Source organism: Thalassophryne amazonica, chromosome 9 (genome assembly GCF_902500255.1).
Source record: "Thalassophryne amazonica chromosome 9, fThaAma1.1, whole genome shotgun sequence".
NCBI classification, from domain to species: Eukaryota; Metazoa; Chordata; class Actinopteri; order Batrachoidiformes; family Batrachoididae; genus Thalassophryne; species Thalassophryne amazonica.
In genome coordinates, this window is record NC_047111.1 from 40,203,492 (window position 1) to 40,230,947 (window position 27,456).

At 40.8% G+C, this 27,456-nt stretch overlaps 1 protein-coding gene and 2 long non-coding RNA genes across 3 annotated transcripts in view; 2 read left to right on the plus strand and 1 right to left on the minus strand.

The window, feature by feature from the left end:
• The window catches only part of larp1 (La ribonucleoprotein 1, translational regulator), a 162,476-nt gene that overhangs the window by 11,706 nt on the left and 123,314 nt on the right, over positions 1 to 27,456 (plus strand). The gene's annotated exons all lie outside the window — the stretch shown is intronic.
• Positions 1,366 to 27,095, plus strand: LOC117517027. Its single transcript, XR_004562622.1, has 4 exons — positions 1,366 to 1,558; positions 2,726 to 2,735; positions 18,844 to 18,847; positions 27,084 to 27,095. It is a non-coding gene; the product is annotated as an uncharacterized LOC117517027 (long non-coding RNA).
• LOC117517026 lies at positions 2,063 to 17,799 on the minus strand. Its single transcript, XR_004562621.1, has 3 exons — positions 17,788 to 17,799; positions 10,074 to 10,078; positions 2,063 to 2,257 (listed from the first exon to the last, which is right to left on the minus strand). It is a non-coding gene; the product is annotated as an uncharacterized LOC117517026 (long non-coding RNA).

A 27,456-nucleotide genomic window follows, 5' to 3' on the forward strand; every position in this document is an offset into this window, starting at 1 on the left:
CCAAGATCGTCTGAGACCAGCCACTCGGACAGCTGCTGAAACAATCGGTTTGCATAACCAAAGAATTTCTGCACAAACTGTCAGAAACCGTCTCAGGGAAGCTCATCTGCATGCCCGTCGTCCTCATCGGGGTCTCGACCTGACTCCAGTTCGTCATCATAACCGATTTGAGTGGGAAAATACTCACATTCGCTGGCGTTTGGCACGTTGGAGAGGTGTTCTCTTCACGGATGATGCGAAGGAGATGTGTTGCACTGCATGAGGCAAATGGTGGTCACACCAGATACTGACTGATATACCCCCCAATAAAACAAAATTGCACCTTTCAGAGTGGCCTTTTATTGTGGACAGTCTAAGGCACACCTGTGCACTAATCATGGTGTCTAATCAGCATCTTGGTATGGCACACCTGTGAGGTGGGATGGATTATCTCAGCAAAGGAGAAGTGCTCACTATCACAGATTTAGACTGGTTTGTGAACAATATTTGAGGGAAATGGTGATATTGTGTATGTGGAAAAAGTTTTAGCTCTTTGAGTTCATCTCATACAAAATGGGAGCAAAAACAAAACTGTTGCGTTTATATTTTTGTTGAGTGTACATATCAGCTATTTCTTTCTGAAATCTGACCACATTTATTTCAATGCAGGTCTCCTTTAAGTTTAATGATAATTTGTTTTGGTCAAAACAAATTTTCAGTTTGTTCATTTCTTCAGTGATTTCCTCCAGAACTATCTGCCAAGCTAGAAATCTGCATCCTAGTAAGGGCAGAATACTATTAGTAGGGGTGTCGGATTTTGGATTTTATTATTTGCTGTGTAAGAAGGAGCTTGACATGACTTATGCAGTGTGCAAAATCTGCAAAATGAAAGTCAAGTACTTAGGAAACACTTCAAATCCGCAAGCCCACATACTACACCATCACCCAGAGCCAAAAGAGGGGAGCAGCGTTATCTGCCGACTACTGACCAACGCGTCGCTGAACTGCCAGCCAACTCCGAACGAGCAAAGCAGATAAGTAAATTTACATCTAGAATCACTTGATTAACCTTGTAAAGCTGCATTTTCTTAAACATAAACATTTTTTAATATAACTATTTCTCAGAGCTCTTTGAATCGAAAATCGATTCTGAATCGAATCGTCACCCCAAGAATCAGAATTGAATTGAATCGTGAGATGTTGTACGATTCACATCCCTAACTATTAGACAAGTGATTTTGAAGAAGGAAAGTTTTTTTTTTTTTTTTTTTTTTTTTTTTTTTTTTTTTTTTCTTCCCCTCACCAAAATGGGTGCTGCACCCTCTGCAAGTTATCACAGATTCCATTTCAGAGCTTCTAGAATTCAAAAATCTTCAGGGGGGCAATTCCAGCATTACTCAAGTTACATTTAAAACAACAGATGCTTGAATAAAGGTGTCTCCCTCTTTTATGACTGGACTGAACATTTGGATTTTTTCATGGTGAATACTAAACAGCAGTCTCTACATCCACATAGCACAACATGAGAAAAATCTTTCTTCATTGTCCTTGGTAGACACATTTTGTCACCGTTACTCACGTTACGCAAAAGTCACATGGCTTTTTTTTAACTTGTTTGCTTTCACCTTCTTGTTAAACTACAGAGAACAGAGCAAAATGATCTATTATAGTTTAAACCTTTATTAATAACCTCTTCAGAAGAACAAACAAATTGGAACAGACTAACATTTGTCTTTATAGACATTAAAAGAATGTCGTGTTACTCACGTTACGTTACTCACGTTACATGTTCATCAAGAACATTGCAGTGCATTAAAACCTTAAGTTTTTGAAGTGAAGACTGTCGAGTAAGCAATTAGTAACTGTGAAAACTGTTGACTAGCCCTCCCCCAACACCATCTCCACCCCACCCCACGATCATTGATCAATCTTGTCCATCAACCATGGAAATACAAGGTCAATAGTCCTCTACAAGAAAGTTCAGTGGAGTATCTTTCTGAATTCCTGATACTCCCTTCGTATCTCTTTCACAGCGTCTTCATCAATCGAAAAGGGATCATGTCGCGTGAGATGGACAGGACCATGAAAAGTCCTTTCCATCTCCGATATTGTTTCTTGTTCTCTGTCAGATCGTGACTTTTTGGGCCACCAAAACTGGGATGCACCAGTCATCTGCAGGAACTTGAAGTGTATCCCATTGTCTCGTTTCTCCACTGCCTTTCCGATGTAAAATGCTTTGCTGTAGTAAATTGCATAGTATTCTTGCAGCTGGATTTCTCTTTCCATTCATATTCCCATTACCTTAAATCAGGATTTATCAAAACATACCGATAGTACTGCACTGATCATGCCCTGAACACACCACAACCCCACCTCCCCCTGACAGAGCCCCCAACCTGATTTCCTGCACAGCAGTGAAATTATAATCAGATGCTGACAATTAATTTGAACTTCATTTCTTTAAACATGCATTTTTTATAAAAACCTACCTACCTGTTTGTTTGATGTCGCTGGATTGAAATTTGTTATGACATGACACAGATTCAATTCTCCCACCATACAGGAAATGACATGTATCACCTATTGCATTGTGGGAAAACAACCTGCCACATGTGTCTCAAAGTTAAAACAATAGCTAATTGGCTGCCACCTATATGTTAAAACAATAATTAGTTGGCTGACTAACTTAGTGGTTCAGTGATGAAGTGAGTGTTACTCACGTTACACTCCACGTTACTCACGTTAGTGCTACTCACGTTGCAGATTTTGAAGCACTTCTGCCTAAAGGCTATGAGGGATTTTTCTGATTTTGTTTCATGAATACAGTAATTTAGGGTGGAAGAGATGAATGCAGGAATCTGGCTGTCATATCTACCAGCACTGTCAAACTAGGGAAAAGTTCATCATTTTTTGTTTCTCACGTTACCTAGAAGGACTACCTCATTTTTGTCTCCCAGGCTAAAAAACACAAGACTTACTTTTCAAAATTAATGTTTTCAATACTCTAAGAAGAATACTAACAGAAAATAGTTATAAATTCTGTATTAAACTCAGGACGTTTGTAATACAGTGAGGAAGAAAAATTGTCTTGGGCTTGAAACTTGCTGTTTTGTTGGGGCAAAAATGAGATGTGCAGCCAAAAACCTAAGGTCCACACTGAACTGGTAGAAATCCTTGTGTTTCTCATACTTGGGTACCCAAAGGACATAACCAAGTGGTTTTTGATGTGATATTTACATTTTGAAATTTCGCCTGCTATGTTACCTTTTTGCTGGAATTGCCCAGGGGGGAGGGCACCCAGACCCCCTGCTGGTAGCTTTGGGTTTCAGCTTTTTTGTTTTTCCACCACTTTCATCCCTGCTTTTCACAATTGATTTAATTTTTGTTTGTCTCACATCAGAGGTGATGCTGTCTGTATGACACGAACACAATCACAGACTCGCAGGTACTTGTGTGCTAAAGCACGCGGTTACACTTCTGTTATTTGAGAGAAGTGAGTTCTGAAAGATCACATCATTTTCAAGACATGTGAATGCTGGAGTCTATCATGAGTTAAAAAAAAACACTGATCTTTTCCCAATGTATTCCCATTTCTTTGTTTAGATTGCGCCCCTTTACAGATTTGCGCAGGCTGACAGGCTGCATGTTACAAGATATTTTCTTCTGAACATTGATGCCATTGCAGTTAGTGATGGGACCGAGTCGATCCCGGATCAGTATCGGGTTCTGATACCGACATAATTCACGTATCGGAAAATACCGATCCAACCTGCAACATTTTACGATACCGGAGAAGAGCCGCTGTGAATCCTCTCAGCTGGTGCTGTTTGCTCTCTGCTGTTTGCTGCAGGGCTGTGAAAACTCCCTGGATCCGCGGGATTCCGCAGATTTCATCATGGGGAGGGGGGCGGGGGTGTTAGTGTTGTACTCTTTAATCGTGATCATTACTGAGTTTTTAAAATGCTTATCGCAAAGGGTTCTTTTTTTTTACGACATCATGCAAGTTTTATAAGTCCACGGACACTGATCTGTGTGTTACAGATAGAAGCCAGTTTCCTCTGATCCGCGGAATTTCGAGGAGAATAAATACCACTCAAAGCCTGGCTGTTGCAACAGTTGTCGTAAAGCGGGACTGGTTGGTTGCTGCAGTGACACTGTGTAGCTCCTGTGCAAAGCTTAGCTAAATGTAGCATGTGGACATCGCAAACCTTCAGAACTTTCAAGTTTTTAAAAGAAGAATTTTGCAGCATGTCTGTGTCACAGAGCGACATCAGACAGAGTGAAGATGGCGAGAAAGACGGTTTGAAAAAGTGTGATGGACAAGTGTGAAGGACAAGAATCCGTGGAATTGTTGCTGGCTTCATCAACACACCCGAAAGATAAACAGGAAAAGCGTACTGGTAAGAATTTTTTTTCTCTCTGGAAAATAAACATTGTGCTGTTCAAACAGAATTTCAGAAAAGATTGTGCCTTTTTTTTCTTTCATTAATCTAGACTTTCTTTCATTGAAAAAAAAAAAAACCCCGTGAATTTTCCTCGGATTTCACAATTTTCATTTCACAGCCCTGTTGCTGCCGAGTGGGAGGTAGGGAGGTTTTTGAAGCCGGGCTGTTTGAGAAAGCTCTCTTCCGCAGTGTTCTAACTGTGGGTAGCAGCAAATTTCTGCTAGGCTCTCTGATTCAAATTGTCTGTTCATCGAGTATGGATTTTCCGAAAAATTAACTGAATTGTTGCTGAAAATGTGTGCTAAAAAGTTAGCCGCTTCACTGTCCGGAGGCTGTCAAATGCTATGAAAAGCCAGCTCAGCGTGCAGCTGAGGAGGAGCAGAACAGAGATTCTGTCCGCTGAAAGGGACAAAAGTCTCCATTAAAATCCTGCGTGTGAGCCTCGGTGATGACACATTTATTTTACAGTTGAAAGGCTTTGTGTTTCCAAAAAGTTCAATGTTTGTGCAGCACGAACACAGTGAGAGAGAAAGACAGAGATGATGGGAGAGCAAAAGTGAGAAAGAGAGCAACTGAGAGAAAGAGGGAGACAGACAGACAGAGTGCACTGTCTTTTCTCTTTATTCTATAAAAATAAGGCTATAAAAGTCTATAAAAAGTAATTAATTCTGTCACCAAAACATCAAATCTAGGCTTTCATCTTAGATGCACCTTCTAGCAAATTGTAGCTGAACTTTCACGTATCCTTTTTAAGAAAATCCTCATATAAAATCAGCAATAATGGTAATAATAATAAAGCAAACAGAGCTCTGGTATCGGATCGGAAAAGTATCAGTATTGGCAGTTATCCAAATTCAGGGATCAGATCGGAAGTGAAAAATTGTGGATCGGTGCATCCTTAATTGCAGTGATGATTAGGGCTGCCACAACTAGTCGACTAGTCACGACAGTGTCGACTAATGAAACTGTCTAATTTAGTAGTCGACGAGTCGTTTATTTTATTTAAGTCTTTGTTTTTCTCTCATTTCGTAGTTTTAGGCAGCGAGTCGTTGTGCCGTCATTTAAATGTTCAAATTTGGATAAGACGGCTGATTAAAACAGTGGCCGTCTTGTTCAAAGCTGTCTAAAATGCGCAGTTTACCAGAGGAGCTGTTGGTGTGTGTGTGTGCGCGTGCGGAGTCAGCTTGCTGCAGGCTGCAAGGGAGGGAGATTCCTGAACGGAAGCACGAGATGTTACATTCTGCTGAGAACCATCATGTGAGACGGCGAGCGCGAAGCAGAGAGAGAGGATTTTAACCCTAGTGATCATGTAAAAAAAAAAAAAAGAAAGAAAAGTGGAACTGCCTTTACTTTTCTCTGCTCTTTCTCTAGCGGTGTTTTTCTGATGGCACTAACCTGTTCACACCATGTGCGCATATACTGAATTTACAAGATCATGAGATGAAATAAACGGTCAAATATCCTTAAAACATCCTTAAAAAATTAGAATATATAAATGAACTGAGCAAAAATTACGCATTCACAGGTTAAAATAAAACCCTGCTGTGGACAAGCTGCAGTGATGTTCAGAGGCACAGATCACAAAAAGCAGGTGAGAACTCTGAACTTTAACAACTGTTATTTTCCAAAGGTATGTATTTGTTCAATCTTAAGCTTAATGTAGTGTTCAACCACAAAACGTGACTGATGAGAGAAAAAAAGGATGACTTCATCACATTAAAATTAACTGGAGTCAGAATAAAATTACAAGCTGCTGATTTTTGTTATTTTTCAAAGTTATTATAAGCTGCAGCTATATGTTTTATTCATTTCAAAGTGAGTTACTTCTTACTTTATTCAGATTTATTTATACAAAAAATGTGGGGAGTCAAATCAGCCTGCATTGTTCTGTTCAGTTTATATCAAAATTTACCTGCACATTTGTGTATTTTTTTCCTTTATAAGAGTTTGGTGTTTGCATTTGCTCCACAAAGTTTTAAAACACAATAAAATGTTCACACTTTTCTTTATAGCAGTTCTGTAATTTCAGAAATGCAACAGAAACAACCATAAATCAGAAAACGTGGGGACTATATGTAAAATGAAGATAAAAATAAAAATGTTGCACTATTCCCAATTTCTCCACTCACAGAAGTCAAAAGTTCTTACAGAGTTGTCTTGGTGGCTTCCCTCACTTGTCACTGCCTACTCGAACTGCCTACCTGACACAGATTTACTATAAAGTACCACACTGTTTGTATTTCTGAATGATTGATGTAAATGAAGTCTAAGAAATAGTCACTGATTTGGAAATGTTTTCATCCCAACGTTTCTCGGAAAATGCTGCAGGCCTTAATTTAGGAAATTATGTATGATCCGACTAGTCGACTAATCCCAAAAATAATAGTTGACTAGTCGACTATCAAAATAGTCGTTTGTGGCAGCCCTAGTGATGATTAGGGTTTACAAGCTGTCATATGTTTGTTGTTTGTATGCATGTAAGACAGGAGGAAAACCTGCAAAATGTGCTGTATCATTCGTGGTTATTGCAAGGATGATGGGACTTACGACAAATGAACAAACATTGATGAACCAACATAATTTCTGGCTCTTCATTCCCCTTGATGTAATACAGTTTAACCAAAAACACAAATGTTGAAGCCTTTATACTGGCTTTCAAGTGTACTCACTACAGAAGCATAGAGTGTCATCACATCAAGGTTAAATCTTATCTCCCGCATGGCGTATACAAATAAAAAGAATTTTCTTTTTTCATTGTGCTTTAGGCCGTCATTTGTGACCTGTTTACTGTGCATGCCGATATCGCGATGATGATGATGGAAATGCGATTACCATATTTGTCAGAGTATAAGTCACATCGGTGTACAGCTGCTGCAAGTAGCAGCTGCTAAAAAATGCCTCTTGAAGAGGAAAAAGCTGCACTGGAGGACAAGTTACGCCTTTTTCTGTGTTATCAGCTCTTTTAATTTCTGATTTTTGTGTATTGTTGTAGTATACTTTTTATTATTGGCATTTATTATTTTATTATTAGTTTATTTTGTTTCATGCTTTGATTCATGGAAAAGTCCCTTTTAAATAGCTATTATAGTCATTAATAACAAATGTGCGATTTTTCAGAATATAAGTCACATTGGAGTATGTTGCAGGGCCTCCCAAAACAATAGGGTTAAAAACCCCACGACTTATACTCCAGAACATACAGTACCGTATTTTCTGCACCATAAAGCGCACCAGATTATAAGGCGCGCCCTCAATTAGCGGGTACTTAACCCTTACAAAAGGCGCACAGGATTATAAAGCACGGCCTCATTTAGCGGGTACTTAACCCTTACAAAAGGCGCACGCTAAAACATATAGTCTACAAAAAAACAAAAAAAAGGTCACGGAAGCAAAACGGTGAGTTTATTTGAACTTTTTAACAACTTTGAACTACCGGTATTTAACAATATGGTACTCACATTTTTTATTATGGTTCTGTCACAAATCCATCGAAGTCTTCATCTTCTGTGTCTGAATTGAACAGTTGATCCTCTAGCTGTGGCCACTTCGCTTTGTTTCTGCGGAAACTCCGTTTGGTCTTTTTAACTTGGCGCAGTTCATTTTCTTGTTTCCTCTCGCAGCTGCTCTATTCCCATGAACGACCGTGTAACTGATAGCCTGCAGTTTGCCTCGTAAGCATGTTTCTTCGCTGGTGCCATTTTCGGGGGTCCTTAGACAAACAAATGTTTTTGCAGGATACCCTGTAGTATACGGTAACTACCGGAGGAGTGGCGGAGGTAAGTGTACGTACCACGGACTCACGGACTCTTCTCTGATTGGTTTATCGCTGGCAGTGTACGTACTCTATGGTGCTAGCGTACATACTTTACGTATTATGTCCTTGTGTCAGCTGGAAATGGTCCGATATTCCGACGGTCAAAGACAACGTCGTCGTTTTTACAGATTTTGGAATTCAGTGCGCACATAAGGCGCACTGGATTATAGGGTGCACGGCCAATTTTTGTGAAAATTTAAGGCTTTTAGGTGCGCCTTATGGTGCGGAAAATACGGTAATTGTGCAAGACTAGTTATTTGGTCAGCCAGTGGCATTTAGTGCTGAGACATTAACAGTGCTTCATCTTCAGGGAGTACGAGGGTAGGCTCAAAAGTTCTAAGGCTGACTATGATGCAGTTGTCGAATTGAACAAATTCAGGGTTATTTTTCTACATAGTCTCCCTGTAACTCCACACACTTCTTCCAGTGGTGCTTGAGTGCTTCGATTCCCTTGGCATAGAAGCTTTCATCTTGAGAGTCAAAATAGTCCTCAACGGCAGCCATCACCTCATCATTGCTTCGATAGTGCTTCCCAGCCAAGTTTTTTTTTTTCAGGTTTGGGAACAGATGAAAGTCCGAGGGTGCCAAGTCAGGGGAGTATGGTGGGTGATCTACCAGTTCGAATCCACACTCATGGATAGTGGCCATGGCCACTGTTGACTTGTGAGCTGGGGCATTGTCTTGATGGAACAGCACCCCTTTCATCAGCTTTCCTGGTTGCTTCTTTTTGATAGCCTCGCATAACTGTCTCAGTAGGTTAGAATGGTTCTGTCCATTTATGGTTTGTCCCTTTTCAAGATAGTCCACGAACACAATGCCCTTGGCATCCCAGAAAACTGAAACCATGACCTTCCCCGCAGACAAAACAACTTTGGCCTTCTTTGGAGGTGGTGACCTTGGGTGTTTCCACTGCATTGATTGTTTTTTTTCTCTCTGGTTCCAAGTGGTGAACCCAACACTCATCCTGGGTAAGAAAACGTTCCATGTAATTGGCTGGATCCTCTTCAAATTGCGCCAAGTTTCGACATGACTAGCCTGGTGCGTTTCTGATCAGGCGTCAGAAGACGTGGCACCCACCGAGCTGACACCTTTGACATTCCAAGTTCTTCATGCAGAATGTGTTCAATTCTCTCACGGGATATTCCCACAGCATCTGCTAGCTAATTAATCGTTGATCGTCTGTCGTCCATCACCATTTCATGAACAAGGTCAATGTTTTTCTGGGTTGTGGCTGTTGCAGGCCGCCCAGACCTTGGGTCGTCTTCAAGGCTCTCTCTGACCCTCTTAAATTCAGCTGCCCACTTCTGCACTGTAGATATGGAGGGAGCTTCATCCCCTAATGTAGCAACCGTTCCGCATGAATGTCCTTGGGCTTTAATCCCTTCTTATGCAGGTATTTAATCATACTGCGATGCCAGATTTTGTCCATTTTTGCCGTTTCCGTCTACCACGAACTTTCAAACTTGGCTATGAACCACAAACTACCTCAAAACCTGGAAGAAAATAACAGTCATCAGAAGAGTTGAACTTAATGCATGCCAAGTTTTATTGAAATGGCATTTCTCCTTCTTGGTGAGCCTTAGAACTTTTCAGCCTACCTCATATTTCTCCAGAAGTAGGCATGGGCAGTGGAACTAAATGTACTAATGTACCTGTAGGCAGAAGCAGTTTCTGACTTTCTGCATAGATGCCTGTGATAAAATTCCTTGCAGTGAGGAGGGAATGAAGTCTGTAATTAATCAGCAAGCAGCACACTTTTTATCTCTATACACCACTACAGTGGACATGAAATGAAACAACTGAATGTGCGTGTCATGTTGACGTATAGCTTTAACCCCTTCTAAGCCTTTATATCCCATCGATGGGAAATTTCACTTTTCATTTGTGAGATGCTGATAAGCCAAAATGAGGTGGGTGGTAGGGGCTAAATTCCAACGGGGTTTAACAAAAATAGCACATTCACCTTTAGTGAATTAGTCAATTTTGTACATCGTCCTTCCATTTTCAAAGCCTGTACATAATTGAACAACTAACATAATTCAAAATATAAGAATTAAATCAAAATGTAATTAAAGTTTCTTCTTTACATATACGAGGGCTGTCAATAAAGCAACGGTCCTTTTTATTTTTTTCAAAAACTATATGGATTTCATTCATATGTTTTTACGTCAGACATGCTTGAACCCTCGTGCGCATGCGTGAGTTTTTCCACGCCTGTCGGTGACGTCATTCGCCTGTGAGCACTCCTTGTGGGAGGAGTCGTCCAGCCCCTCGTCGGAATTCCTTTGTCTGAGAAGTTGCTGAGAGACTGGCGCGTTGTTTGATCAAAATTTTTTCTAAACCTGTGAGACACATCGAAGTGGACACGGTTCGAAAAATTAAGCTGGTTTTCAGTGAAAATTTTAACGGCTGATGAGAGATTTTGAGGTGATTCTGTCGCTTTAAGGACTTTTCACGGTGCGAGACGTCGCTCAGCGCTCTCAGGCGCCGTCATCAGCCTGTTCAAGCTGAAAACCTCCACATTTCAGGCTCTATTGATCCAGGACGTCGTGAGAGAACAGAGAAGTTTCAGAAGAAGTCGGTTTCAGCATTTTATCCGGATATTCCACTGTTAAAGGAGATTTTTTTAATGAAAGACGTGCGGACGGGTCCGCGCGTCGGGACGCAGCCGCCGCGACGCTCCGCCACAGGAAAAACACCTCTGTTGAAAGCCTTAAGGACAAGTTGGAACATGTCCTGCCTGTTAAACAATTTCTCATATACTCACTCCACTGAAAGCCATCAAAAGCCGCCTGGATTTTACAAATGGTTATCAACACGGAGGTGTTTTTCCTGTGCCGCCGCACCGCGTCGGCTGCGTCCCGACGCGCGGATCCGTCCACACGTCTTTCATTAAAAAAATCTCCTTTAACAGTGGAATATCCGGATAAAATGCTGAAACCGACTTCTTCTGAAACTTCTCTGTTCTCTCACGACGTCCTGGATCAATAGAGCCTGAAATGTGGAGGTTTTCAGCTTGAACAGGCTGATGACGCTGCCTGAGAGCGCTGCACGACCTCTCGCTTTGTGAAAAGTCCTTAAAGCGACAGAATCACCTCAAAATCTCTCATCAGCCGTTAAAATTTTCACTGAAAACCAGCTTAATTTTTCGAACCGTGTCCACTTCGATATGTCTCACAGGTTTAGAAAAAATTCTGATCAAACAACGCGCCAGTCTCTCAGCAACTTCTCAGACAAAGGAATTCCGACGAGGGGCTGGACAACTCCTCCCACAAGGAGTGCTCACAGGCGAATGACGTCACCGACAGGCGTGGAAAAACTCACGCATGCGCACGAGGGTTCAAGCATGTCTGACGTAAAAACATATGAATGAAATCCATATAGTTTTTGAAAAAAATAAAAAGGACCGTTACTTTATTGACAGCCCTCGTATGTCAGTGGCAGTGTTGCCACAGTTACTTTTAAAAAGTAATCCAATTACTGATTACTCCTTGAAAAAGTAACTTTGTTACTTTACTATTACTCAATTGTAAAAGTAACTAAGTTAGATTACTAGTTACTTTTTTAGTTACTTTCCCCAGCTGCCGACAACAACCCACGTCAACATGACAATGATACCTGTTTTGCCAAAACTCACTTTATAGTCACCCTTTCTTGACTTCAGTGAAAACAAATACTTGTTTTATAAAAAGTAAAATAAAGACCTCTTTCTTGACCTCATATTTAACTGTTGACAGCACTGTAACAGTAAAACTTGCAATTTCAAACCTACATTGTTTATAAATGTAACTATTAAATTCTAACATTTTTCTAACATTTAAATTCTCTAAACATTTTACTTGTCGAAATTATTATTATTTGAAGCAGTATTAGTAGTTGTAGTAAAAAACGGCTTCAAAACTGGACCTTTAATCTAGGGGTGTTGTGGGGGGGCACATCCTTGCCCCACGCCCCCATTCCATCTGGATTCGCCCCTGCTTTGGCGTTTGAGCACAAAGAATGGATAACATTTATTTATGCAGAAAACAGGACCAGATTTACAGGTAAGAAAGTTTTATTGCGTTTTCACATCATGTGGTCCTCAGAAAGAGAGTTTAGGTGCATTTGAGTGAAAACAGTGTTAGTTGTTGACACGTCGCGGAGGATCAGCTGTTTTTAACGAGACGATACAGAGCGGCTCAGCTCAGAATTCTAAATAAAGGAGGAAAAAAGTATAAAAATGTCTTTGTAAAGCTCAGTGCAGGTGTGCTGATCACCGCGCTTTAAGAGGTGAGAACGAGTCGAGCAGCTGCAACAAAAACGCGGATGAAAAGCTCACAGCTCGCTTAAAGTGGGCAGTTCAGTCGAACCCCGACCTCCTGCCCACAGACCAAGTTTAATGCTGCTATCGACCCACAATGAAAAATAATAGTAACGCACAGTGACATGGAGAAGTAACTTTAATCTTATTACTGATTTGGAAAGATTAACGCGTTAGATTACTCGTTACTAAAAAAAGTGGTCAGATTAGAGTAACGCGTTACTAAGTAACGCGTTACTAAATAACGCGTTACCGGCATCACTGGTCAGTGGCTGCAAACGTGAACATTTCAAAGTCACCATATGTGTTTTGGACTTTATTTATATCAATCACAAATACAAATTATATGGTAAACTCAAACATGATTAAGCTCTTCTTCAGTATCTCTGATTAAATGTGTCTGTGCACGGCAAAACAATTGAATGCCACATGGGTGTAAAATTTCCTTGGAAACGCGGGTCAATATATATTCTTCCTGTTGTTCCACACAGTCTGCTGTCTGCATCCTGCAGGAGTGGAAGGGGAGCAGTGTGTTCGAGTGTAGATGTTTCTCAGTGCTGTGATGACACAGTGAATTTTGCAAACAGCTTTAAGATTTTTTTTTTTCTTTGTCTGCTCCAAGTGTCTCTGTGAGTGTCCTTGCTGTGGTTAAACTAAAAGCACAGCTGCAGACCTGCTACACATTAACAACAAACACTAACGCTGCCGCCCCCCCCCCCCCCCCCCAAAAAAAAAAAAAACCCACCTACCTCATCACATGATATAAAATGCGCTCATAAAACCTTCTTACCTCTGAATCGGGTCACGCTTTCCACATAAATATACAAATTCTTGATTGTTTCTGGCCAGAGACTGCAAACCAGTGGTAGGGTTGGGTATCGAGAACAGTTTCTTTTCGGGTATCGTTAAGAAATGATTCGATCCACCGATACCAATAGTCTTTTTGCTAAACGATTCCCTTATCGGTCCTTCAGAGCAGCCGTTGATTGTGGCGGTGTTTGTCGGGAAAATGATCATTTCTCTACGTTGATTACAGACCCTGCAGCGGCTCTGTAATTAACTGCTTCTGCAGCACGACTCCACTTTGAAGCGTGAACCAATGAAGCAATGCTTCGATCCGCTGGCTCGTTGGTTTTTTGATTCGCTGGTCTTCAGAAGTGGCAAGTCCGCTTCTTAACCCCCCCTCAAAGCTATTAAAATATGTCAATCGTGAGTCACTTTTGTGTGGATTAAAGTCACTAACTGGGATTCTTGTCTTGTTGCAGTCAAGAAAAGAGAATCGTCCTCTGTTCTGTTGGCACAGCTCCAAACGCTGCACTGCTCTCTGCCGAGACAGAGTCCGGTCAGAATTAATAACATCAAAACGAATTGCCGCTTTAAATAAAATATCTCTTTCCAAATGCTGTAATACAGACAAAAAACTACCATTGACTAAAATGTTTTTTCCTTCCAAAATGAGACGTCCTGCATTGTTAATGAATTACATCCTGATGTGCAGCACAGCCAGCTACAAGAGCTCAGCTCAGATGTATGGAAAGACATTCATGCCAATAATGTCTGAAAGGAAATGCCTTTAATAAAAACTACAGATTTTGTTTATTTCTATTTATGTCCAGAGATCAAGGATCCAGTGACCAATTTCATATTTATTTACTTTAAGACTGAATAAAATGTTGTTGACATAGAAAACTTGTAAAGCCTACTTTTAGTACACAGAAAATTCACAAAAGGTATTGATAAAGAATCGGATCGATAAGCGTAATCCATAATGGTATCGATATCAATAAAATCTTATCAATATCCATCCCTAACCAGGGGCTAATCCAGGTGGAAAGAGGGTGCGGGGGGGGGGGGGGGGTGGTGGCTGGTAATCGATGACCCACATAAAGATAAGTCTACTTAATTTAACTTTTCTTTATAAAGTGTGATGTGAAGCGATATCTTTTATAAAGTAATGTCTAATTTTGGCATTACTGGTTCTGCTTGGAATTACGAGGGCTGTCCGTAAAGTATAGGTCCTTTTTATTTTTTTCAAAAACTATATGGATTTCATTCATATGTTTTTACGTCAGACATGCTTGAACCCTCGTGCGCATGCGTGAGTTTTTCCATGCCTGTCGGTGACGTCATTCGCCTGTGAGCACTCCTTGTGGGAGGAGTCGTCCAGCCCCTCGTCGGAATTCCTTTGTCTGAGAAGTTGCTGAGAGACTGGCACTTTGTTTGATCAAAATTTTTTCTAAACCTGTGAGACACATCGAAGTGGACATGGTTCGAAAAATTAAGCTGGTTTTCAGTGAAAATTTTAACAGCTGGTGAGAGATTTTGAGGTGATTCTGTCGCTTTAAGGACTTTTCACAGTGCGAGACGTCGCGCAGCGCTCTCAGGCAGCGTCATCAGCCTGTTTCAAGCTTAAAACCTCCACATTTCAGGCTCTATTGATCCAGGACGTCGTGAGAGAATAGAGACGTTTCAGAAGAAGTCGGTTTCAGCATTTTATCCGGATATTCCACTGTTAAAGGAGATTTTTTTAATGAAAGACGTGCGGACAGGTCCGCGCGTCGGGACGCAGCCGACGCGGCGCGGCGGCACAGGAAAAACACCTCCGTGTTGATAACCATTTGTTAAAATCCAGTTGGCTTTTGATGGCTTTCAGTGGAGTGAGTATATGAGAAATTGTTTATCAGCTGGAGATGTTCCAACTTGTCCTCAAGGCTTCCAACAGAGGTGTTTTTCCTGTGACGGAGCGTCGCGGCGGCTGCGAGCCGACGCTGCAATCCGCCTGCACGTCTTTCATTAAAAAAATCTCCTTTAACAGTGGAATATCCGGATAAAATGCTGAAACTGACTTCTTAAGAAACTTCTCTGTTCTCTCACGACGTCCTGGATCAATAGAGCCTGAAATGTGGAGGTTTTAAGCTTGAAACAGGCTGATGACGCTGCCTGAGAGCGCTGCACGACGTCTCGCACTGTGAAAAGTCCTTAAAGCGACAGAATCACCTCAAAATCTCTCACCAGCTGTTAAAATTTTCACTGAAAACCAGCTTAATTTTTCGAACCATGTCCACTTCGATGTGTCTCACAGGTTTAGAAAAAATTTTGATCAAACAAAGCGCCAGTCTCTCAGCAACTTCTCAGACAAAGGAATTCCGACGAGGGGCTGGACGACTCCTCCCACAAGGAGTGCTAACAGGCAAATGACGTCACCGACAGGCATGGAAAAACTCACGCATGCGCACGAGGGTTCAAGCATGTCTGACGTAAAAACATAAGAATGAAATCCATATAGTTTTTGAAAAAAATAAAAATGACCTATACTTTACGGACAGCCCTCGTATGTCTTTGAAATCAGGTTAGTTAGGATGAGGGAAGCCAAAAAGTATGAGAAAATAGTCCTAAAAAAAAAAAACCCTAATGCATCCCTGATATAAACCTTATGCCAGCAAAAGTCCACTCTCACCCAAAAAGCCCCCCCCCCCCCTCCCCCCCAAAAAAAATTTAGACTCCAACTACAGGCCTGTGATTGTAATTGGTATTGAATGAAGTTCTGTGAAGTACTATCACATAATGTGATTGTGCAGTTGACTCTTGGTCAAAATGTGATTGGTCAAAATGTGACTGTTTACTACTTGAGTATCAATTATTATGTAATAATAAAGTAAAAAAACTTTAGTTTGTTAGATTATTTAAGGGACAATGTACAGCATCATTAAGCTCAATGAGACAGAGATGAGTTGCACCAGATTATAGCTAAATAGCTCATTTCCATCCGCAGTCCCTGGATACATCAAATAATTTAACAATAAAATTGCACAATATTCTAAAATTCGTCTGCCACAATAACTCACTTTCACAGGCAAACACGTCAGAGCATATCACAGTCAGTCAGAATTAGATCGTATCACATACATTCATCTACCACAGAACAATTCACCATTCTCTACACAATACTAATCAATTTCATTTCTACTAGTATTTACAACACAGCTTAAATTACTTTAAAATTCATGCTGCCTCGAAGCTGTACTATTACACATCTAAAAACAAAATGGATATGTAAGAAAACATGGAAATAACATTGACCAATTTCTTACACAGTAAGTCCCTTCGGCTGCTCCCTTGTTTGCACTTGGGGTCGCCACAGCAAATACAAGGTGGAGCTGCATGTTGAATTGGCACAGGTTTTACACTGGATGCCCTTCCTGACGTAACTCCACGTTACATGGAGAAATGTGGCAGGGGTGGGATTTGATCCCGGAGCCTTCTGAACTGAAACCAAACGCATTAACCACTTGGCCACCGCCCTTGCTGAACAATTTCTTACACAGATAATAATAATAATAATAATAATAATAATTAAAAAAACAGACTCAGTCAGTGCTGGCAGGTCTGATCATTCAACAGCGACTTTTTTAATTCATTGGTGAAAATAAAATAATTTGTTTGGCTTTTTAGTGCGGTAGGAAGATTGTTCCATTCTTTAATCGCTCTATATGAAAAAGCGGTCTGTGCAAAAAGTTGTTTTATGTTTTGGAACCACACACTGCCCCCTGGTAGTGGAGCGTGTACTTCTGTTTGTCACTTGAGATGTTAACTGGACAAAGTTCTGCAGAGGAGCAGGTGCAGAGTTACGAATAATTCAGTGCACTAATCAGATACTAGACATTCTTTGAATGTTTCAAAAATTCAACAGTCTATATTTTTCCAAAACATGGCAGTGATGGTGCTGCCTTGTTCTCCGGTCCAAAATTTTTAAGGCTTGTTTGTGAATGGATTCTAACGACTTCAAAGTGGTTTTATTTCCTTGTGACCAGCAAGTGATACAGTAATAGAATCTAGACTTTATCATTGTCTTAAAATAGGTTTTTGCTGCTTCGAAAGTTAGAGAGTTCCTGATACATGTAAAAGTTGCTATATTAAATTTAAGTCTGACACATTAGTTTTACATGTTTTTTTAAAAGTAAGCGAAGGATCTCAGAAAACGCCTAGGTATTTACAACCCCTGGTAAGAATTATGGAATCACCGGCCTTGGAGGATGTTCATTCAGTTGTTTAATTTTGTAGAAAAAAAGCAGATCACAGACATGACACAAAACTAAAGAAATTTCAGATGGCAACTTTCTGGCTTTAAGAAACACTATAAGAAATCAAGAAAAAAAATTGTGGCAGTCAGTAACGGTTACTTTTTACACCAAGCAGAGGGGAAAAAAATATGGAATCACTCAATTCTGAGGAAAAAATTATGGAATCACTCTGTAAATTTTCATCCCCAAAACTAACACCTGCATCAATTCAGATCTGTTCGTTAGTCTGCATCTAAAAAGGAGTGATCACACCTTGGAGAGCTGTTGCACCAAGTGGACTGACATGAATCATGGCTCCAACACGAGAGATGTCAATTGAAACAAAGGAGAGGATTATCAAACTCTTAAAAGAGGGTAAATCATCACGCAATGTTGCAAAAGATGTTGGTTGTTCACAGTCAGCGGTGTCTAAACTCTGGACCAAATACAAACATGGGAAGGTTGTTAAAGGCAAACATACTGGTAGACCAAGGAAGACATCAAAGCGTCAAGACAGAAAACTTAAACCAATATGTCTCAAAAATCGAAAATGCACAACAAAACAAATGAGGAACGAATGGGAGTAAACTGGAGTCAACGTCTGTGACCGAACTGTAAGAAACCGCCTAAAGGAAATGGGATTTACATACAGAAAAGCTAAACGAAAGCCATCATTAACACCTAAACAGAAAAAAACAAGGTTACAATGTGCTAAGGAAAAGCAATCGTGGACTGTGGATGACTGGATGAAAGTCATATTCGGTGATGAATCTCGAATCTGTATTGGGCAAGGTGATGATGCTGGAACTTTTGTTTGGTGCCGTTCCAATGAGATTTATAAAGATGACTGCCTGAAGAGAACATGTCAATTTCCACAGTCATTGATGATATGGGGCTGCATGTCAGGTAAAGGCACTGGGGAGATGGCTGTCATTACATCATCAATAAATGCACAAGTTTACGTTGATATTTTGGACACTTTTCTTATCCCATCAATTGAAAGGATGTTTGGGGATGATGAAATCATTTTTCAAGATGATAATGCATCTTGCCATAGAGCAAAAACTGTGAAAACATTCCTTGCAAAAAGGCACATAGGGTCAATGTCCTGCAAATAGTCCGGATCTTAATCCAGTTGAAAATCTTTGGTGGAAGTTGAAGAAAATGGTCCATGACAAGGCTCCAACCTGCAAAGCTGATCTGGCAACAGCAATCAGAGAAAGTTGGAGCCAGATTGATGAAGAGTACTGTTTGTCAATCATTAAGTCCATGCCTCAGAGACTGCAAGCTGTTATAAAAGCCAGAGGTGGTGCAACAAAATACTAGTGATGTGTTGGAGCTTTCTTTTGTTTTTCATGATTCCATAATTTTTTCCTCAGAATTGAGTGATTCCATATTTTTTTCCCTCTGCTTGGTCTAAAAAAGTAACTTACTGACTGCCACAATTTTTTTTTCTGATTTCTTATAGTGTTTCTTAAAGCCAGAAAGTTGCCATTTGAAATGACTTTAGTTTTGATCTGCTTTTTTTCTACAAAATTAAAAAACTGAATGAACATCCTCCGAGGCCGGCGATTCCATAATTTTTGCCAGGGGTTGTATATTCTGTTACATTTTCAATCTGTTCCCCATTTACATACATATTTGGAAGGTACACTTTTTTGATTTGCTGTAAAAATACTTTGTGGATGTTTTCTTTATGTTCAAGGTTAAACTTGACTCTAATAGCCACGCTGCCACTTTGCCCATGGCTTCAGGCGGTTTAGTAGCTACCTGCTCAGCGTCTGTCCCCCAAGTATAAATTACTGTGTCATCTGCATACATTTAAATATAAATATCCCCGTTTCACAGATGGCAAGTCGTTTACATAGAGGGAGAAGAGCAAAGGACCCAATTTGGACCCTTGGGGCAGCCCGATGTCAACAGCTATGATAGAAGATGTGGTATCATTAATGTGAACATGTTGAGAACTGTCTGAAAGATAAGATTTTAACCAGGTCAGAATATTCACAGACAGTTTTAATTTAGAAAGAAGAACCGGGTGACTGACTGTGTCAAAGGCCTTTTGTAGATCTAGAAAAGTTCCGCCTACTACTCCTCCATTATCCAGATGTTTTTTTTATGTTTTCGACAAGGAGGCAGCAAGCTGTTTTTTTTTGAGTGGTTTGTCCTTAACCCAAACTGCATATGATGTAGCAAGTTTTCAGCCTTGAGATGTTCAATGAGTTGGAGGCTTTGACACAACTGGGGGAATACTAACTGGTCTGTAGTTGTTAATATCTTGCTTATCCCCTGTTTTATGGATAGGAATGACAATTGCTGTTTTTAAAGTCTTTGGAAATACGGTTTCTGCTATGGATTGATTTACAAGTCTGGTGATCGGCACTGTTAAGGTGTCTTTGTAAGTTTTTATGAAAAGGGTATCTAGGTCATGAATATCCTGACACAGTGAGCTAGATAGTGAAGTGAGGATTTTGTGTACCTCTGTACCAATAGTCAAAGTAAAATTCAGCTCATTCATATTGTGCATGCAGCACTGTTTACATGTGGCTTGTGGGAACGTCTGGATGAGCATTTGAACAGATTCAATAAAATAATGATTAAAAGAATCTCCAATGGTGAGACTATCAGCTATAGTTGTCATTCAAATTTAGTGTTATTTTATAGTCCCTTGTTTGTCCTCTTCCTGATATTTTATCAATGCTTTTCCACAACTGCTTAATATTTCCTTTCGCAGGCTTAATTAATTCTAAATAAAAATCCACTTTTGCTTTCCTTATCTGCATTGTAACCATATTCCTTATGCCGCGTTCACACCGGCGCGAACAGATGCCACAAATTCGCGTGGGTCGCCAGGCAATGAATGCGCCACCATAGCCCGGTGTGTCGCTCTGCTTTCGCTGGGAAAATTTGCCCCAGTGCGTCATCAAATAGGAGGAGCTTCCATTTTCTTTCCAGCTTCCAACTCTGTCATAATTGTTTACAAACCAGACACCATTTGTTTTATTATACATCTGCGTAGTTAATAAGTAAAACAATCTCCACGAAAGAAAAAGAAAAAAAAAAAACCTCCGCTCCCGCTGCTGTGGGGCTGCTGCTCGCTCCAAAAACTCTGTCATAATTGTGAAATAATGGACAGAAGAGACGTAAGTCCTGCTCACAGGCTGGCTACCAGAGACAGGACATGTTCACATCCTCAGTCAGACTCCAGACATTTCCATGTCACTACATATTCAGTCCCTGATTGGTCATCGCGGCGCGACAAGACGAAAAAGTTCAGATTTTTCAACTTGGGGAGGAGGGCAACACGACATGACGCACGCAATATCGCGCCACAAACGCGCCAATCACTCAAAATCGCTTCCCTCGCGTCGCTTCATTCGCATCCATCGCGTCACGCTGCGTGACTTGGCGCCAAAACGCGTCCTTACATAGGGATTACATGGCAACTTGTCGCTCGCGTCGCGCCCGGTGTGAACACGGCATAAGGCTTTTAAAATTCATCCTATCCATAATATGTCCAGTTTTAGAAAATTATTTTTATTGTGTTTTTCTTTTAATGTACCAAAACAGAAGAACAAAAGAACAACCCCACTGCACCAGTGATTTACAAAAAATATATACGAGGGCTGTCCATAAAGTATAGGTCCTTTTTATTTTTTTCAAAAACTATATGGATTTCATTCATATGTTTTTACGTCAGACATGCATGAGCCCTTGTGCGCATGCGTGAGTTTTTCCACGCCTGTCGGTGACGTCATTCGCCTGTGAGCACTCCTTGTGGGAGGAGTCGTCCAGCTCCTCGTCGGAATTCCTTTGTCTGAGAAGTTGCTGAGAGACTGGCGCTTTGTTTGATCAAAATTTTTTCTAAACCTGTGAGACACATCGAAGTGGACACGGTTCGAAAAATTAAGCTGGTTTTCAGTGAAAATTTTAACGGCTGATGAGAGATTTTGAGGTGACACTGTCGCTTTAAGGACTTCCCACAGTGCGAGACGTCGCGCTGTGCTCTCAGGCGGCGTCATCAGCCTGTTTCAAGCTGAAAACCTCCACATTTCAGGCTCTATTGATCCAGGACGTTGTGAGAGAACAGAGAAGTTTCAGAAGAAGTCGGTTTCAGCATTTTATCCGGATATTCCACTGTTAAAGGAGATTTTTTTTAATGAAAGACGTGCAGACGGGTCCGCGCGTCGGGACGCAGCCGGCGCGGAGCGGCGGCACAGGAAAAACACCTCCGTGTTGATAACCATTTGTAAAATCCAGGCGGCTTTTGATGGCTTTCAGTGGAGTGAGTATATGAGAAATTGTTTAACAGCTGGACATGTTCCAACTTGTCCTTAAGGCTTCCAACAGAGGTGTTTTTCCTGTGGCGGAGCGTCGCAGCGGCTGCGAGGACCCGTCCGCACGTCTTTCATTAAAAAAATCTCCTTTAACAGTGGAATATCCAGATAAAATGCTGAAACCGACTTCTTCTGAAACTTCTCTGTTCTCTCACGACGTCCTGGATCAATAGAGCCTGAAATATGGAGGTTTTAAGCTTGAAACAGGCTGATGACGCTGCCTGAGAGCGCTGAGCGATGTCTCGCACCGTGAAAAGTCCTTAAAGCGACAGAATCACCTCAAAATCTCTCATCAGCCGTTAAAATTTTCACTGAAAACCAGCTTAATTTTTCGAACCATGTCCACTTCGATGTGTCTCACAGGTTTAGAAAAAATTTTGATCAAACAAAGCGCCAGTCTCTCAGCAACTTCTCAGACAAAGGAATTCCGACGAGGGGCTGGACGACTCCTCCCACAAGGAGTGCTCACAGGCGAATGACGTCACCGACAGGCGTGGAAAACTCACGCATGCGCACGAGGGTTCAAGCATGTCTGATGTAAAAACATATGAATGAAATCCATATAGTTTTGAAAAAAATAAAAAGGACCTATACTTTATGGACAGACCTCGTATATATAGATCTGCAATAAAACAGCAGACAAACCAAAGCAAAAAATAAATAAATAAATACACTAAATAATTTTGAAAACAAATAAGCAAACAGACACATAGAAAGATGGGGGGAGAAATAAAATAAATAAATAAAAATCATCAACATTACAGTCCTGGTTGTTTCAAAGATTCAATGAGACATCCTTCTTCTTGACAACAACACAGAAAAGACTCCGATTACAACAACTGACACATCCCAACCATCAGACAATCAAAACAGTCCATTTCTCCAACTGTCCTCAGAACTGGTTGCCAAATAGTCCTAAATTTTTTTGAGTTGCCCTGTAAAGAGTAACGGATGTGCTCCAAAGTCAGATGATACATGAGATCGGCGACCCAATGTTTAAATGTGTGCGGAGATTTATCCTTCCATTTTGTAAGAATTAATCGTCTTGTCAACAGAGTTGCAAACGCAATCATTGCTTTACTCCCAGTATTTAGTCTCAGTTTGGGTGACGTCACGCCAAAGGTTATTGTGACAGCGGATGGTTCAATGTGAGTTTTTAACACAAGTGAGAAGAACTTAAAGATTGACTTCCAAAATTCGGCCAGCTTTGAGCAACTCCAGAACATGTGAGTTAGAGTGCCAGACTCTGAACTGCAACGGTCGCATGTATCATCCAAATTATGTTGTATTTGAGCAAGTTTGACCTTAGACCAATGTAGGCGATGGACTACTTTAAATTGAATAACGCTATGTCTTTGACAAATTGAGGATAGGTGTATAGCATCAAGCGCATCTTGCCACTCGTCATCGGACATTACTATATTTAGTTCCTCTTCCCATTTAGATTTCAATATGTCTAAGGGTTTTAAATGATCTGAGCCTATTAATGAGTACATTTTGCCAATAGTTTCTTTGAGCCAGGGCGTCATCCTGAAAATTTTATCTGAGAGAGATTCTACTGGAAGTGATGGGAAACATTTGAAATTAGTTGAAATAAAACTACGGAGCTGGAGATATCTAAAAAAATGTGAGCGAGGAATACCGTACTGTTACTAAGTATTCAAAAGTCACAAAGGTACCATTCAAATACAGATCTTTAGCCTTCTTTAGTCCATTATCGACCCAGAGTTTAAAAGCTTTATCTGTTAGCGAGGATTTGAACATATTATTCTTTACTAATGGGGTGTCTTTTAACATATCTGTCAGGGAAAATGCACGATGAAACTGTTCCATATTTTTAATGTATGTCTCACCACTGGGTTATTACTGTATAAGGACAAAGGTTCTGGAGGAGGTAACTTTGAACATGCTAATGCATTTAGAGAGACAAGTGAACATGAAGCATGTTCGAGTTGTAACCACTTTGGACCGCAGTCAACCCGAGGTAAATGAATCCAGTGCAATTCATTTTTTTTTTATATATATATTAGCAGCCCAGTAGTAATACTGAAAATTGGGTAAGGACAGTCCACCGTGTAAACGGTGACGTGGTAATGTTTCTTTTTTTTATTCTGGGGGTCTTTTTGTTCCAAATAAAGTTATATATATGAGCTTATTAATTGAGGAAAAAAAAGATTTTGTTAGGAAAAAAGGAATACAACCCCTGACAAAAATTATGGAATCACCGGCCTCGGAGCATGTTCATTCGGTTGTTTAATTTTGTAGAAAAAAAGCAGATCACAGACATGACACAAAACTAAAGTCGTTTCAAATGGCAACTTTATGGCTTTAATAAACACTATAAGAAATCAGGGAAAAAAATTGTGGCAGTCAGTAACGGTTACTTTTTTAGACCAAGCAGAGGGGAAAAAAAAAATGGAATCACTCAATTCTGAGGAAAAAATTATGGAATCATGAAAAACAAAAGAACGCTCCAACACATCACTAGTATTTTGTTGCACCACCTCTGGATTTTATAACAGCTTGCAGTCTCTGAGGCATGGACTTAATGAGTGACAACCAGTACTCTTCATCAATCTGGCTCCAACTTTCTCTGATTGCTGTTGCCAGATCAGCTTTGCAGGTTGGAGCCTTGTCATGGACCATTTTCTTCAACTTCCACCAAAGATTTTCAATTGGATTAAGATCTGGACTATTTGCAGGCCATGACATTGACCCTATGTGTCTTTTTGCAAGGAATGTTTTCACAGTTTTTGCTCTATGGCAAGATGCATTATCATCTTGAAAAATGATTTCATCATCCCCAAACATCCTTTCAATTGATGGGATAAGAAAAGTGTCCAAAATATCAATGTAAACTTGTGCATTTATTGATGATGTAATGACAGCCATCTCCCCAGTGCCTTTACCTGACATGCAGCCCCATATCATCAATGACTGTGGAAATTGATATGTTCTCTTCAGGCAGTCATCTTTATAAATCTCATTGGAACGGCACCAAACAAAAGTTCCAGCATCATCACCTTGCCCAATGCAGATTCGAGATTCATCACTGAATATGACTTTCATCCAGTCATCCACAGTCCACGATTGCTTTTCCTTATGCCGCGTTCACACCGGGCGCGACGCGAGCGACTGCAGCCACAGGTTGCCATGTAATCCCTATGTAAGGACGCGTTTTGGCGCCAAACCACGCAGCGCGATGCAATGGAGGCGAGTGAAGCGATTTTGAGCGTTTTGCGCGTTTGTGGCACGATATTGCGTCGCCTCACATCCAATCAGGGACTGCATATGTAGTGATGTGGAGATGTCTGGAGTTTGACTGAAGATGTGAACATGTCCTGTATCTGGTAGCAGCCTGTGAGCAGGACTTATGTCTCTTTTGTCCTTTATTTCACAATCATGACAGAGTTTTTGGAGTGAACAGCAGCACCACAGCAGCGGGGAGCAGAGTTTCTTTTTATTTTTATTTTACATGCGCGCGCGCGAATCGTCCTGGAGATTATTTTACTTATTAACTACACACCTGTATAAAGCAAATGGTGACTGGTTTCTAAACACAATTATGACAGAGTTTTTGGAGCGAGCAGCAGCCCTACTTGCAGCAGCAGGGAGCGGAGCTTTTTCCGAATCGTCTGTAGAGAATATTTTATTAATTAACTACACAGATGTATAATAAAACAAATGGTGACTGGTTTCTAAACACAATTATGACAGGGTTTTTGGGGGAAGAGCCAGCTGCAGCAAGCAGTGGAGTTTTTTTTTTTTTTTTTTTTTTTTATTGTTTACATGTGCATGCGAACGGGACAGTTGATCCTCAGACTGGGTCCCGCAGAGGTGGAAGGACCGCTGAAAGCGGCCGTCACCCAGACACAGCTCCTGCAGCAAATAATGATACTCTCTGTATTGGGAGCTTTTCACAACAACTCGCTCCGTGTGATCAAGGTCCGTCATGTTATCTTGACTGACAACTGGAGCCGGCGAGCGGAATGGAAGCTCCTCCTATTTGATGACACACCAGGAAGAATTTTCGCAGCGAAAGTCCACCCAAGCAGAGCGACACACCGGGCGAAGGAGGTGCGTCTGTCGCCTGGCGACCCACGTGAATTTGTAGCGTCTGATCGCACCCGGTGTGAACGCGGCTTTAGCCCATTGTAACCTTGTTTTGTTCTGTTTAGGTGTTAATGATGGCTTTCGTTTAGCTTTCCTGTATGTAAATCCCATTTCCTTTAGGCGGTTTCTTACAGTTCGGTCACAGACGTTGACTCCAGTTTCCTCCCATTTGTTCCTCATTTGTTTTGTTGTGCATTTTCGATTTTTGAGACATATTGGTTTAAGTTTTTTTCTTGACACTTTGATGTCTTCCTTGGTCTACCAGTATGTTTGCCTTTAACAACCTTCCCATGTTTGTATTTGGTCCAGAGTTTAGACACAGCTGACTGTGAACAACCAACATCTTTTGCAACATTGCGTGATGATTTACCCTCTTTTAAGAGTTTGATAATCCTCTCCTTTGTTTCAATTGACATCTCTTGTGTTGGAGCCATGATTCATGTCAGTCCACTTGGTGCAACAGCTCTCCAAGGTGTGATCACTCCTTTTTAGATGCAGACTAACGAGCAGATCTGATTTGATGCAGGTGTTAGTTTTGGGGATGAAAATTTGAGAAAGTTTGAGAAAGTTGCCATTTGAAATGAATTTAGTTTTGTCATGTCTGTGATCTGCTTTTTTTCTACAAAATTAAACAACTGAATGAACATCCTCCGAGGCCGGTGATTCCATAATTATTGCCAGGGGTTGTACATTGGAAAAGAAACAAAAAACGTGGCATAACATTCATTTTCACAACATTTATTCTACCTCCTAAAGAAAGTGGTATCAGATTCCAACGATCCAGGTCTTTTTAGGCTATTCAAAAGCGGAAGAAAGTTTGCTTGATAGAGGTCTTTAAACCTCTGAGTCACCCATATGCCTAAATATTTAATTCTATACTGACTTATTCTAATTGGAAGAGATAGAGTGGAGCGAAGCCAGCTGACAAGTAGAACCAACTGGCATGAGTTCACTTTTCTGCAAGTTTATTTTATAACCTGATAATTTTCCATACAATTTAAGCAGATCCAATGCTTTTGGTAAAGTTACAGCTAGGTCGTTTAGATCATGGGTTAAAGTTCTCCGTCACCACGACGGATTTCCATCATTTGGAAAATGTAACCACACATACGCGTGCGCACCTGGTGTCATGCGTGTTTTGGGGCCGAAATATGATAGTCTCACTGTCAAAGCACCATCCCATTCTGTGCTAATCAAAGCAGCCGCAGTGTCAGCATGGACTGAGGAGAAAGGGACTGTGAATTTTCACTCCTCTCCACTCTGTTTACTGCTTGCCATGAGCCACGGTTCTTCTTCTCCCTGTCTTCGTGGGAACATTGGCAGACACTCCCCAAGTAGAGGGAGGCGCAGTGTTGCCAGATGTACGATAATTATCGTATTTGTACGATAGTTTTGCCCTCTGTACGAT